The sequence below is a fragment of the Lissotriton vulgaris genome, chromosome 8, assembly GCF_964263255.1.
Source record: "Lissotriton vulgaris chromosome 8, aLisVul1.2, whole genome shotgun sequence".
Taxonomy (NCBI): Eukaryota; Metazoa; Chordata; class Amphibia; order Caudata; family Salamandridae; genus Lissotriton; species Lissotriton vulgaris.
This window is the reverse complement of record NC_141696.1, coordinates 912,779,936-912,796,536: the sequence shown is the minus strand read 5'-3', so window position 1 is coordinate 912,796,536 and position 16,601 is coordinate 912,779,936.

Genomic DNA, 16,601 nt, shown 5'->3' with positions numbered 1-16,601 from the left:
ACTGATAACATCTCATTTGACATTACTGATCACATCACTGATGATATCATTCATGTGATAATACGATCAACCTCTTCAGACTCTAATATAACCTTAGATACAATCAGTGTAAACAGACACTCACAGACTGTCACTCATCCATGGAGTTACTCACACACCTAGTCAGTCATGCAAAGAATCAATCACACCTCCATTTCCTCAACTATACAGTTATAAACACCTTACTTAATCAAACATATACTAACACATATTTACTCTCTTATACAATCAATGATACAAGTTCACAATGATCCATACAGCCACTCACACATTCACTGGCTCTTATGCACAGTTATTTATATATGTCAACTCTCACATGGACTGTGTTTTACATATGTACTTACTTTGACATGTAGCACTGAGAAATCCAATCACTCACCAATACACTCATGGAGACAGTCAACCGCCCATACAGCTGTTTCCACATGCACTTTTGAACCCATACATCTAGTGAATCAACTGCTCACACAACTATGCACAGAGTCACACACCTCCCAGCCACCCCCACACACACACTCACTCTCCCATACAAATATTTGGGCAACCAATCAATAACCCATACAGTTACTAATATAGCGACTGATCAACACATGCAGCAGTTTACATAACAACAGACATAATGATTCACAAATCAAGACAGTTTAGTCACTAACCCATGCACTCAGTGAGACACATTTAATCATTCTCTCATACAGTCAGTCATGCACCTACTAAATCCTTCATCCAGACGTTGAGATCTGTCAGTTTTGATGGCCAAATTGTATAACTGTTTTTATGTTCACATTGATTTTTATTGTAATGCTTTTATGAAATGAAATATTTCGAAATAAAGCTATACAACAACATCATCCAGACACTTATACATCCACTCATTCTTCAATATGTAAGACATATTTTAACTTTACAGAAACATACAGTCACTGGATGTTGTCATCAGTGATGTCATCAGTGATGTCATTTGAGATGTCATCAGTGATGTCATCAGTGATGTCATTTGAGATGTCATCAGTGATGTCATTTGAGATGTCATCAGTGATGTCATTTGAGATGTCATCAGTGATGTCATCAGTGATGTCACTGACCATGTCATGAATGATGTAATATGTGACATCATCAGCAGTGGATTGCGGGTGCGCGATATATAGTTATTGCAACAAACTATATATTCGAATTTCTATGGTTTTGTGCGAGTAAATTAAGGTTTTGTAAATGCTAATTCCTAACTATATATGGTCTATAACCAATGGTTTTTTCAATTAATATATATATATACACATATATATATATATATATATATATATATATATATATATATATATATATATATATATATATATATATATATATATATATATATATATATATATATATATATATATATATATATATATATATATATATATTCACTGAAAAAACAATAGGTTTGACACCTGTTATAGTTAGCTGGAAATTTTACTGACATAACACCATTGAAATTTCCACGTTATAGTTAGTTGGACTCACTATAACTTGCGCGCCTGCAATGCACTGCTGATGACGTCACATATTACATCACTCATGACATGGCCAGTGACATCACTCATGACATCACTGATGACACCATCCAGTGAATGTGTGTCTTTCTGTAAAATAAATATGTTTTTCAAATGTATTTGGAAAAGTCGATGGAAGAATATATTTTTAAATAAGTGTCTAAATGGATGTTTTAAAAAAAAAAAAGATTGTTTAACTGGCTTATTAAGTGTATCTTAGTGAATACACATATTAGCGAGTCATTTTTAAATATTTAAATATATATATCAGTGTTTCACTTTGTGTATAAGTGGCTGCATGGGTTGGTGAGTAGCTACGTGTGTGTATATGAGTTATTAGATATTTTTTAGTATCAGTATAAGTGTCTGTATGGTTTGGTGGGAGTATTACTCAGCACATAGATGCATTAATGACTGACTCACTGTATGTGTTTTAAAGACAGCATATGTGCAGGACTGTATGGGTGAATGAGTGTGTATATGTGTGTGTTAGTTTGTGAATGACTAGTGTCTTTATCAGTAACTACATATGTTTTAATCTAGTATATGTGAGTATTGATGTATATAAGTGAGTATATGTGAGAGTGAGAGATTGAAAGAGTTCTTGTTTAAATATTTATGTGTTTCTATAAGTGATTTTTTAAGACAGTAAGTATGTGTAAGTTTCCTTAGAAGTAAGGTGGTAGTGTGTGTATAGCTGTATATGCAAACAAATGGATGTTCAATAGTTTATTTGCATTTGTGATTATGTGTGTGAGTAACTTTTGGATGACTGTCAGTGTGTAACAGGATGTATAGGTGTTTCACTACATATGTATGAGTGACTATATAGAACTGTTGGTGAATGAGTGGATGTGTATATAGATGATGGTATTACTGAATTGGTTGTTGTAACTGGTATGGGTATATCCATTTTTTAAAATGTTAGTTTCTATTTTTGAATATGTGTTTCAAGGGTTACATTACACTGAAAGGAGGTCTGTCACTCTATCACAAGGATGGTGTCATCAGTGATGTCATGAGTGATGTCACTGACCATGTCATGAGTGATGTAATATGTGAAGTCATCAGCAGTGCATTGCAGGCGTGCAAGTTATAGTGAGTCCAACTAACTATAACGTGGAAATTTCAATGGTTTTATGTCTGTAAAATTTCCAGCTAACTATAACTGGTGTCAAACCTATGGTTTTTTCAGTGAATTTACTAGGTTTTTTAAATGCTAATTCCTAACTATAACTGGTGTGAAACCTATGGTTTTTCCAGTGAATTTCATTGGTTTTTTAAATGCTAATGCCTATCTATAACTGGTGTGGAACCTATGGTTTTTTCAGTGAATTTCATAGGTTTTTTAAATGCTAATTCCTAACTATATATAGGGCATCAAACCTATGAAATGTAATATGTTTTATAATGAATCCTATATTGTATATTTATATAATACTATTTTATTATTTTTTTTATTTTTTTATTTTTGTTCCCTGGTGCGCTCCCGGGGCGCGTTCTGGGGAGCGCCCCGGTCAGTGCAATTTTGCCGCCGCGCCCTGGGGCGCGTACCGGGGAGCGTCCCGTTAGCGCTATTGCCGCGAACGAAAACATCATTGTGACGTATCGCATAGCCGCGTCCGTGTGATACGCACGGCGTAAGCGCGCCCGGAAGCACCCACGCGCATACAAACGCGCTTCGTAAGCGCCCCGGGGCACGCACCAGGGCGCGTAGCATAAGCGCGTCGGGTCATGTGACCTGAAAATAACACTTTTCATTGGTTCAGATCAGTTATGGTTTCCAAATGATGAAAGCCCCCACCTTTTTTCCTCATTCTCACTTTGTTCTTTGAGTGAGGCAGACCTGCTTTTTTCTTACAGATATGGCTACAGTACTATCAGCAGCTGGAGCATCTGCCCCACCACCACCACCAAAAGGACCACCAGAACATCTCATTGGTGGTCAAGAAGAAGAGGAGGAGGAGGAGGAAGAGGACGAAGGGACAAGGCAGTTCTTGCCTGAAAACACTCCACCATACAAACCTAGGGAGCACTTCATATGGGAGTTTTATAAAATCCCAACTGGTTTTAAAAAAGTAAATGCTGCAAAGGTGACCTGTCTCATCTGTGGTGCTGTGCTATCCAGGGGGCACCCTGCAAAAGAATATTCCTTTGGGAATCATACAATGATTCGGCATATGCAGAGTTTGCACCCTATTAACTATTCTGCAGCAGAGGTGAGAGAACTCTGCAAAAACCTACCCCAATCATCTGGCACAACCTCAACAACCAAAGAACCCACTCCATCGGGTCCAGAAGCAAGTCAGTTGATTTCAAGTATACAACCAAAGTTTGGGGGATACAAAATTGTTTGTGTACATTGTGGGAAATTAATTACTTATGGTGAGCAGAGCATTACACTCATCATGCTTGCTGGTGATAACCACAAATGCACAATGAAGCCTTAATTGTTTCCTGGTTTTTTTTGCTCCAGTTGAGCCGTTTACAAATCCTTGTTTTTTGTTTCTCCCTATAAAAAATACAATAAAAATAAAAAAATGTTCAGAAAAGCCAAAAAAGTAAAAAATGTTCAAAAAAACAATAAAAAAATATAAAAAAACAAAAAGAATAAAAAAAACAGTTCTTTTAGAACTACCTCTAATTTTAAAAAAAACAACATTTAAAAAAAAATGTAATTCTTTTTTCTCCATGGTACGCTCCTCGGTCCGCGTACCGGGCGCTCCCCCGCGCAAATGCCCCCTTTTGCTAATTTTCTCCTTTGTTTTTGCCACCTCTCCGGACTATTTGGAATGTTTACAGACACTCGAGAGCCAATCAGCTTTTCGCTCCCCGGTGCGCGTACCGGAGCGCGGCCATAGATATATATATTTTTTTTAACCTAAATTACTCAAAATCCACTGGAGCACATTTCTTGAGACATAACAAAGGCGCATCGGGCTACCAGTCTCTACAATTTTGCCAAGTTTTGTGTAAATCCATTCAGCCGTTCGAGCTAAAAGTGAGGTCGACCACCCTATGGAAATTAACAAGGGGAAAACACGTTTTGGGACACCCCTTTTATCTCGGCCCCCGCTTGACAAATCCCTCCCAAACTTTCAGGGAAGGACCGGGGCACCGCGAGGCAAATTTGAGGAAATTTTCAGGCAGATTCCTCAACCGGCGCCAAAGTTTTTCACAATAGAATGTTGAGATTCTGCATTGAAAATAATCCTAACTATAACTACCTACTGGCGACCGCCAGTAGGTAATATATATATATATATATATATATATATATATATATATATATATATATATATATATATATATATATATATATATATATATATATAACTGCTCGATTCTCCACGCAATTCCACAGGCACAAAGAAAAGCACTCTCGGGGGCAAGTCCAACCGATTTATTTAAGGACTCACGGTGAACAAACCAGACACGTTTCGGCAACCGCCTTTGTCAATGGTGATGCGGTATTCGCGAAACGGCCCTCTTTTATGTCCATTACATTTCCTTGAAATCGAAAACGACATTTTCACACAACATGGCAGACATATTGGAATATGTTATCTCATTATCAACAATACTTTTTATCATAAACCCAATACATGAATTGCATTGTACTCGTTTGCCAATACTGCACATCCGTGCCTTTACCATTTATACTTAGTTGTATAAATTACATGGTTCATTGCATTACAAACATTTTTAACGTGCTGGTCTTTAAGGAACTACAATTCCCAAGATTCCCCCCGAACATGCGTCACAGCCCCATGTCATATATCAAGCCCACTGATGGGCCTAATTTTATAGCGCCAGTTGTTATATAGCCCTGTATGGGCTAATGCAAATCTTGAACACATGTATTCAAATAAAATGCCTACTTCAAACAACAAGAACCCCACTCCCAATTTCATTAAAGTTTTAATGAAACTCACCTAAATAAGACCAAATGGTATCAAATATCATTATAGTTAAAAATATCAGATCTAAAATTATTCATCAAATTTCTTAGATTTAAGCTCGTTTGCACATCCCTTCAGCTTGACAAATCATGATTGCGAAAACATTCATTCCTAATATCGTAACATTTACTCTCCCAAATGTACAGCTAATTCCTCAAGATGCCCTCAAGCTCCGTGGAAAAGTGTCCAAAACATGAGCAGCACACAGAAGCAAGTTACCTGTCCCCATTGGTTTTTATTGGTATAGGCGTGCTCAGTAAAAGACAATTACGAGCACCTGACTCTGCTGACGCGTTTTGTTTCTTAACTTCTTCCTGGGCATATCGAGTCAGGAAGGTGCATTATGGGCCTTTGTGTTCCTTGGTTCAGCTCTATCGTTTGCCCCAATGGTCTGCTTTCATCATTATAGCATGAAGCCTTCGGTGTTCAAAAGTCCATGAATATTTCCTGAATGAATGCCGCTTCACTTGAGTGCTTTTGAAAGGCTCCACATGAGCCCCACCTAATGCGCTTGCCCTCAATCCATGCTTGCTCTCCATGGTGCGAGCTCTCTGTTCCTAAGAACTCCGTGGCCCAATCTTCGTGGGTGGTGGTCGCTCAGCGGCAGGACGTCCGCTTATCTATCAAGCTCCGTGGGGAAGTGTCCAAAACATGAGCAGCACTTAAAAGCAAGTTACCTTTCCCCATCGGTTTTTATTGGTATAGGCATGCACAGTAAAAGACAATTACGAGCACCTGACTCTTCCGGACGCGTTTAGCGGCAGCTACAGCCCAAACTGCGGAACGGAATTACACCAAATTTGGCAATGAGGTAGTCCTCAGCGTAGACTCGTGCCTTTTGCTTAAATGGTGTCAATCTGTTCAGTAGTTTTTTAGATATTAAAGGAAAAATATACATATATATCTGGGCGGAGCCTAACGAAAAATCTCATTGTGAGATCTGATTGGCTGTCAGCACTTCATCCAAGAAGTGTTGGCAGCCATCTTGGGACCAATATACATGATAGCACCTCATTAGAAAGTATTGCAGTTAATAGGCTTTAAGACTTTAGTTACATTATAAATCATTTATTGATGGTACCATACTCATTTTAGGAATTGTGTTGTGTTCTAAGGTGATTTTACCATGTGAAAAAGCCTTCTGCTGGGATATCATGAATCATGTTTAAGAGAAAACTATTTTCTCATGCTTGTCCCGTAGAGGTTTGGAAGGTGCTCCAGAAGCTAAAATAAGGGCATTTTTTTCTGTAAATTCACATTATCTTTCTCAGTCATGTGATAATGAAGTCTGACATTCTCAGTAAAACATGAACATCCAACATTGGGCAGAGACTGTCAGTTGATTCCTTTGTGTTCTACTGCAGCTTCCCAGAGTGTTCTAAAGAACAACTAGAGCGCTAAAAGCTTTACAAATGACAAAAGTATGGCACACCAGAAACCCATCTTGATTGGAATAAGCTGGTAACACTTAAAACATTTAAATTACAAAGGAATAATATGAGGATGTTCATTTGGTCCTAGAAATTATGGCTAGTGTTTAAGTGAGATCTCAAATATCTTCCCTGTTATATTTCTACAGGAGCAGCCAGGAAGTTGATTGCTTTGTGTTCTACTGCAGCCACCCAGAGTGTGCTAAAGAACAACTAGAGCACTAAGAGTCTTACATATGACAAATGTATGGCACACCTGAAGCCATCTTGATTGGAATAAACCTGGTAACACTTAAAACATTTAATTTAAAATGGAACAAAATGAGGGGGTTCATTTTGTCATAGAAATTATGGTTAGTGTTGTAGAAAGAAAAATGAGGGCATGTTTTAAGAGAGATCTCAAACCCTCTTCTATTTAATTTGAAAATTCAGACATGAAGACTGAACAATCACTTTCTATACCAGCAGTAGACATCCAGTTAACACCATGGTGAGCACTACCCCCTACACTACTCAGACACCACTGCATTACCCTGAACCCTAAAACACCACCCCTAGCACGAGCCCCTACACTACACAAACACCATGACACTAACTAAACCCTGAAACACTACCTCTACAGTAGACAAACACCACTGCGCTTCCCTGAACCCTAAAACACTACCCCCAGCATGACCCCTATACTACACAAACATCACTGCTCTACCCTTAACCCTAAAGCACTACCTACAGCACACCCCCTACACTACAAAAACACCACTGTACTACCCTAAACCCTAAAACACTAGCCCCTACACTACACAATTACCATTGCACTACTCTAAACCCTAAAATACTACTCCCAGCATGACACCCTACACTACACAAACACCATTGTACTACCCTAAACCCTAAAACACTACCCCAGCACAAACCCACAAACACTGCACAAACACCACTGCACTACCCTAAACCCTAAATCTACCCCCAGCACGATCATCTACACTACCCAACCACTGCACTACCCTAAAAGCTAAATCTACCCCCAGTACAACCCCTACACTACCCAGACACCAATGCACTACCCTAAACCCAAAAACACTAGCCTAGCACGACCCCCTATATTACACAAACACCACTGCACCACCCTAAACCACTAAATCTACCCCCACCATGACCCCCTACACTACACATACACCACAGCACTACTCTAAACCCTAAATCTAACTCCAGCATGACCCCCTACATTACACAAACACCCCTGCACTACCCTAAAACACTACCCCCAGCTCGACCCCTACACTACACAAACACCACTGCATGACCCTAAAACACTACCCCCAGCACGACCCCTACACTACCCAAACACAACTGTGCTACCCTAAATCTACCCCCAGCACGCAATACCATTGCACTACCATAAACCCTAAAACACTAACCCATACACTACACAACCATCACTGTACTACCCTAAACCCTAAAACACTACCTCCAGCACGACCCCCTACACTACACAAACACCACTGCGCTACCCTAAACCCTAATTCTACCCCCAGCACGAACGCCTACACTACCCAAATACCATTGCACTACCATAAACCCTAAAACACTACCCTATACACTACACAAACACCAATGTACTACCCTAATCCCTAAAACACTACCCCCAGCACGACTCCCTACACCACACAAACACCACTGCATTACCCTAAACCCTAAGACACAACCCCCAGCATGACCCCTACATTACACAAACACCACTGCACTTCCCTGAACCCTAAAACACTACCCCCTTCATGACCCCCTACACTACCAAAACATCACTGCACTACCCTATACCCTAAAACACTACCCCCAGCACAACCCCTACACTACACAAACACCACTGCACTACCTAAACCCTAAAACACTACCCCCTACAGTAGACAAACACCACTGTGCTTCCCTGTACCCTTAAACACTACCCCCAGCATGACCCCCTATACTACCCAAACACCACTGCACTACCCTAAACCCTAAATATACCCCCAGCATGACCCCCTACACTACCCAAACACCACTGCGCTACACTAAACCCTAAAACACTACCCCCACATTACACAAACACCACTGCACTACCCTTAGCCCTAAAGCACTACCCACAGCACGCCCCCTACACTACACAAACACCACTGTACTACCCTAAAACTAAAACACTACCCCATACACTACACAATTACCACTGCACTACCCTAAACCCTAAATACTACCTCCAGCATGACACCCTACACTACACAAACACCACTGTACTACACTAAACCCTAAAACACTACCCCCGGCACAAACCCACAAACACTACACAAACACCACTGCACTACCCTAAACCCTAAATCTACCCCCAGCACGACCCTCTACACTACCCAAACACCACTGCACTACCCTAAAAACTAAAACACTACCCCCAGCATGACACCCTACACTACACAAACACCACTGTACTACCCTAAACCCTAAAACACTACCCCCAGCACAAACCAACAAACACCACTGCACTACCCTAAACCCTAAATCTACCCCCAGCACAAACCCACAAACACTGCACAAACACTACTGCACTACCCTAAACCCTAAATCTACCCCCAGCACGACCCTCTACACTACCCAACCACTGCACTACCCTAAAAACTAAATCTACCCCCAGTACAACCCCTACACTACCCAGACACCAATGCACTACCCTAAACCCAAAAACACTAGCCCAGCACGACCCCCTATATTACACAAACACCACTGCACCACCCTAAACCACTAAATCTACCCCCACCATGACCCCCTACACTACACATACACCACAGCACTACTCTAAACCCTAAATCTACCTCCAGCATGACCCCCTACATTACACAAACACCGCTGCACTACCCTAAATACTACCCCCAGCAGGACCCCTACACTACACAAACACCACTGCATGACCCTAAAACACTACCCCCAGCACGACCCCTACACTACCCAAACACAACTGTGCTACCCTAAATCTACCCCCAGCACAAAATAACATTGCACTACCATAAACCCTAAAACACTAACCCATACACTACACAACCACCACTGTACTACCCTAAACCCTAAAACACTACCCCCAGCACGAACCCCTACACTACCCAAATACCATTGCACTACCATAAACCCTAAAACACTACCCCATACACTACACAAACACCAATGTACTACCCTAATCCCTAAAACACTACCCCCAGCACGACTCCCTACACCACACAAACACCACTGCATTACCCTAAAACCTAAGGGCCCGATTCACAGAACTAACTTAGGACAAAATCCTAAACTTACTACTTTTGGTATTCACAGAAGTTAGGATTTTGTCTTAAGTTTGTCTTAAGACAGACTTAAGACAGACTTAAGTTAGGATTTTGTCTTAAGTCTGTCTTAAGTCTGTCTTAAGACAAACTTAAGACAAAATCCTAACTTCTGTGAATACCAAAAGTAGTAAGTTTAGGATTTTGTCTTAACTCCATGGCTGCTAAGGCAATTCCCCTCCTGTGCTGGGAATTGCTTATTTTCATTGTTTTTTGACGAGCTGGGCTCGTCATCAGTGTATGAGAAGGCTACACCATGACGAGCCCAGCTCGTCATGAGTGTCGAAGGGGTTAAGTTAGTTCTGTGAATCGGGCCCTAAGACACAACCCCCAGCATGACCCCTACATTACACAAACACCACTGCACTTCGCTGAACCCTAAAATACTACCCCCTGCATGACCCCCTACACTACCAAAACATCACTGCACTACCCTATACCCTAAAACACTACCCCCAGCACAACCCCTACACTACACAAACACCACTGCACTACCTAAACCCTAAAACACTACCCCCTACAGTAGACAAACACCACTGTGCTTCCCTGTACCCTAAAACACTACCCCCAGCATGATCCCCTATACTACCCAAACACCACTGCATTACCCTAAACCCTAAATCTACCCCCAGCATGACTCCCTACACTACCCAAACACCACTGCGCTACACTAAACCTTAAAACACTACCCCCACATTACACAAACACCACTGCACTACCCTTAGCCCTAAAGCACTACCCACAGCACGCCCCCTACACTACACAAACACCACTGTACTACCCTAAACCCTAAATCTACCCCCAGCATGACCCCCTACACTACCCAAACACCACTGCGCTACACTAAACCCTAAAACACTACCCCCACATTACACAAACACCACTGCACTACCCTTAGCCCTAAAGCACTACCCACAGCACGCCCCCTACACTACACAAACACCACTGTACTACCCTAAAACTAAAACACTACCCCATACACTACACAATTACCACTGCACTACCCTAAACCCTAAATACTACCTCCAGCATGACACCCTACACTACACAAACACCACTGTACTACCCTAAGCCCTAAAACACTACCCCCGGCACAAACCCACAAACACTACACAAACACCACTGCACTACCCTAGACCCTAAATCTACCCCCAGCACGACCCTCTACACTACCCAAACACCACTGCACTACCCTAAAAACTAAAACACTACCCCCAGCATGACACCCTACACTACACAAACACCACTGTACTACCCTAAACCCTAAAAGACTACCCCCAGCACAAACCAACAAACACTACACAAACACCACTGCACTACCCTAAACCCTAAATCTACCCCCAGCAGGACCCCTACAGTACCCAAACAACAATGCACTACCCTAAACCCAAAAACAGTTCTGCAGCGCGACCCCTACACTACACAAACACCACTGCACCACCCTAAACTCAAAATCTACCCCTACCATTTCCCCGACACTACACATACACCACTGCAAATGTAAATGTAAATGTAAAGTATTTGTAGAGAGCACTGCTACCAAGCGGTTTCGTGGCGCTATTACTCATACCGCTGTGGAACCCTTCTTGGCTTTCCCTGTGAAGTGTCCACTCCTGGGCACCCCCAGGGTGAAGCCAGGCATCCTAGCGCTGTTGGGGCCATTGTGGAGATTAAGCAAGCTATTGCCCAGAGTTGCAGCGTGGGACCCATGATTGGAATAGGCACTGAGGCGAGAATATCAGGTCCGAGGAATTTTTGAGCCCGAGACCCGCCGAGGTGGGAATCGAACCCTGGTCCCGAGCCAGAGCTCTGCATCAAGGTCTGCCACTTTAACCATTGAGCCGCACTACCATAAACCCTAATTCTACCCCCAGCATGACCCCCTACATTACACAAACACTGCTGCACTGCACCGAACTCTAAAACACTACCCCCAGCATGACCCCTACACTACACAACAACCACTGCATGACCCTAAAACACTACCTTCCAGCACGGCCCCTACACTATCCAAACACCACTGCACTACCCTAAACCCTAATGTGGTATTGGGTTCTCCAGGCCTACATATTCCGCAAAACCAGTTACACCATAACCAGATGTTGGCACGGAAACTGGAAAATGCAAAAGACAAGTTTATTAAGTCCCCATGGGGTGGTGGTACATTCCTACAGCACCCTTCGGCAATGCAAGAAGTATCACACCGAACATCGGAGCGAGACCTCTTTTATACAGTTTTACAGTAATAAAAATGTAGGCAGAACACATTTACAGAGTTTTAGGTACATATATGGTCATTTTTGGAACACAGCCAACTCATGGGAGGAGTTACAACACCACTGGTCAGTTTGGAGGGACATTCCTAAGTGATGACTGCCCAACGGTACAAAGGGCTCAACTGCGCATGTGTGGGCTTGACCAATACTAAAAATAGCCTGTTGCTGGGCAAACTCGAGTGGTCAGTGGTACAGAAAAAGGACAAACGGGCATGCTAGCCATGAGGCGACGCATTCATATAAAATGGCCGCAGGCACGTTCAAAATGGCTTCCGACAACCATAATCAAGATAAGGGGAATTCGTGTAGCAAAGCTTAACGCTAACCCGATCATCGTCAAATTATGACAGACGACCCTTTTAGCGTTCAGCTGAAGCTACCTCATAATGGACATAGTCAGGGTATTCATCCTCAATATCAATGGACATTATTTTCGCTACTTCTCTATGAATCATTTGTTCATTTTTTACAATAGCTCGTTTGGACGGGATACAGGCAGAAAGGCACATAGAACACAACATAGGGCCACATTGAATACAGAGACATAGAAAGAATAATATCCCAAATATTACACATAGGATTGTCAGCAACTTCCAACCCCACGTACTAAGTAATGTCCAAAACCACCCCGAAAGTGTCCAAGTACCATTATCAGGATGTATTTCAGCAGCTATCTTATGTAACTTAGATATTGCATCATATACAGAAGGTGAATTATCTGGCACATATACACAACAACTACTTCCAATAATGCGACATGCACCTCCACGATCGGCTAATATGACATCTAAAACCATGCGATTTTGGAGCGTTACAATTCTGGTAATCTGAAGTTCCTCTGTTAAGTTTCCTAAGGCGAAGACTGTCTCATTAGCAACAGCTTCTACAACACGTGTCAGTCGTCTTATTTTTCGACTATTTAAAGCAGCCCCAACGAATGAAAAGAGACCTAAATTAAAATCAACATACTGTTGCAGAGAAGTGTCAGTTTGATCGATCTCATCGAGGACTAATGTTCTTTTCACTCTATTCAATATAAAATCATGGTACAGCACATAATCATCATGATACATAGGCGGGGCAATAAACACAGGGGGTAATACAAAGGATATATAACATGTTCCTAACCATCCTATAGGGAGACGATGATAACCTTTATTTCCACAAATAAAGTACGTATTTCGTGAGGCCACAAATGTAATGCCATTTGGAGTGTCAAAGGTGAGAGTGGTATTACATTCACTTCTTCCTACTGGGATTGTACCTTTATTACAAACACATAGATCAGCTTTCGTATCGATAACAGTAATCACGTGCAAATTAGACATATTTACACTTCTTTGGTTGCTATAAATTCATGGCGAGGATACATTGTCAGGCCTGTACTCTTCCCATTCGAACTAAGTTCCTTCAGCTTGTGGATAGCTGTCTCGATCGTTAAAATAAACTTTGTTGAGTCGGAAAAGTAGTCCACCTTTTGTTGGCCATCGCAAAGTAAACAAAAGTGTATACCAAGCATTACAAGAACCATTATGGGAAAACGGGAGTGGAATAAGTGGTGTGGCTCCTTTCTTTTGATGTCCAGGCAACATCCCACATACCCAGCAGTTTGAAGTGTTTGTCATGTTATGTGTATGATGCAGAATCTGGATAAAGCTGTTATTCAAATAAGTCTGTCTGTGTCGTTCTTCATGGTAAGGTAAAGTAAAATGAAAATGTTCAGACGGAATTGGGGTAGTTGGCAATAAATGTTCTCTTGCCGGCACCAGGAGTTCTACTACCCAAGCTATCACAGCTATCACCACAATTGTCATAACAAATAATACTGCACCAAGATTTCTCTTATTTCGCATTGTAGAAAATGCCATAGTTCAAAAGTTCAAAGTGTCTCAAAAAATGACTAAAAAAATAAAACTATGAGTGCTGTCCTCCGAGGTAGCCGTTGGTTTCTTCTCCGAGATTCAAGACGGGTGTCGCTACACTTGGCAGAACAGATCCTCCCCCCTTCATATTCCGGCTTCCGTTTGACAAACCTGGAGCGGTAACTCAACCAGTCTCGCACAAAACAACTGCTTTTCGTGGTCGTAGATTGTATCTCTCTCTTCCAGAGACAGTGTGGTCCGGGAAGGCTCCCTCCGATTCAGTAGACGCAACAGCTGGGCTCTTCTCCTCGTCCAAGATGTCTCGATAATCAGACAGCACAGTTGGGCTCACCAGGTCCGGAGAGACTCGACGGCAGTGAGTGGAATGAACCCAACGCTTCCTGTTGGTAACTCACACCGCCGTTCGAGTCGCTAATAGCACTTGCTCGGGGCCACGCCACCTCGGCTCCAAGCTGCTTGTTCTCTCGAAGGACCGGATCATAACGTGGTCGCCAGGACGAAGATTGTGAGCCTCTCCAATGGAATTGTCAGGGAGCGCTTCTCGAACCTGTTCATGAATGGAAAGTAAATCATTTGTTAATCGTGCCAAATAATCGTTCATCATTATACAAGGCACATCATGTAACAATCAAAGCTTAGGAGCTCCCCATATATTCATAGGCCTTCCAAACACCACTTCCTAAGGTGTGAGGCCAGTTCGGGAATGGGGCACTGATCTGAGATAGAAATGCCAGTGGCAGAGCATCCAGCCATTTAGCTAGATTTAGTAGCATTATACCTTTCCACAAGACCTGCTGACTGCGGATGAAATACAGCATGAAACTTTTGTTGAATTCCCAATCCCTTCATTACATATTCCACAATTTTCCCAACAAAATGAGGACCGTTATCGCTCCACAAAAATTTACAAACACCGTAGCGGGGGAAGTACTCCTTGAGCAAAACCTTAGCTGTTGTCAGCGCTGTATTATCCTTCGTGGGGGAGGCCTCGATCCATTTACTGAAAGCACACACCACCACTAAGACATACTTAAGGTTATTGCAACGCTCAAGCTGAATGTAATCCATTTGTAGTACCTCGAATGGTGCAGTAGGTGGAACAAACCCTCCTTTCGGAGTAGAGTCCCTTTTGCAGGATTGTGCTGCAAACATATCAGACAGGTCTGCACTACTCTTTTGGCCATATTGGCAATCTCAGGATGCTCCCAAACTTGCGTTAGCAATCGAGTAATTGCAAGAGCTCCAACATGTGCCAATCCATGTGTCATTTGGACCATCGCTTGCAAGTAAGCTGCAGGCAATTTCCATCTTTCCATATCTTTGCTTCTCCAACAACCCTCATCATCCAGCACTCCCTCTGCTGCCCAGGTTGCGAGTTCTGCTTCAGATGCTGATTTCTGGATATCTAGTATCTCCTCTCTAGCATCGTGCCATCGCTCAGCCTGTGATTTCACTACATACATTGGCGAGGCATTTCGTAACATGGCGGTTTCCCTCGCTATGCTATCTGCAAAAGCGTTTCCTTGTCCTACTTTGTCAGTCACTTTCTTATGTGCACTGCATTTGATTATCGCCACTTTCTTTGGACAAAGTAACGCATTCAAAAGATCACGCACTAGTTCTCCGTGCATGATGTGCACTCCATGCGAAGTCAAAAACCCTCGCTCTCTCCAGAGTAGGCCAAAATCATGCGCTACTCCAAAGGCGTACCGGCTATCAGTGTAGATGTTCACACACAAGCCAGCACTCAATTCACATGCTCTTGTTAAGGCTATCAGTTCCGCTGCTTGGGCCGATTTCTGTGGTATTCGTGCTGCTTCTACCACTGTCTTAAGTATCGTGTTCGCTTATGCTGCGGAAGTTGTACCATCTGGTAGCCTCAAACATGATCCATCAACCCACAGTTCCCCATCCACATCTGCAAGTGGCGTATCCTGTAAGTCAACACGACCCTTTGTTTGTTCTTCAGTCAGGAAAACACAACATGGTGTTCTTCCTCCTGGCCCTCAGCAACTGGATACGGCAATAAAGTAGCAGGGTTCAGAGTAGCACATCTCTTTAGTGTGATGTGTGGCGCCAACAGTGTGAGTTCATATCCTGTTAAACGCGCACTGGTGAGATACTGGGTCTTTGTTTGGTTT